The following is a 342-nucleotide window of genomic DNA, read 5'->3' as shown; positions in this document are numbered from 1 at the left end:
CTGGAAGCAGAAGGGACTAGGGTCTTTGGGTCTTTGCCACTGGCATGGAAAAGTAAGCCAAAGACCTTTTGCTTACCCCCTAGTCCAGAGTGCTAAATACTAATCCCTCCCTGAACTCCAGCAGTCTGAAACTAAACATGATGCTGCCAATCTTCCAGTGACTAAAAGCCGCATCGTTTCCACCAGATTCCACAGCCCAGTCCTCCCTATATTTCACTAGCTCCAAGATGACTGAATTCACTTGACAGCAGTGGGAATACAGAGCAGTGTGTATGTCAGAAAACTTGGACTTGAAAGAAAGATTCTAGCCTCACTTGGGATTTCAGCCAATGGAGCCTTGTG

This window comes from Acanthisitta chloris, unplaced genomic scaffold (genome assembly GCF_000695815.1).
Source record: "Acanthisitta chloris isolate BGI_N310 unplaced genomic scaffold, ASM69581v1 scaffold11085, whole genome shotgun sequence".
NCBI lineage: Eukaryota > Metazoa > Chordata > Aves > Passeriformes > Acanthisittidae > Acanthisitta > Acanthisitta chloris.
The sequence above is the reverse complement of the archived record's forward strand: the minus strand, read 5'-3'. Positions refer to the sequence as shown.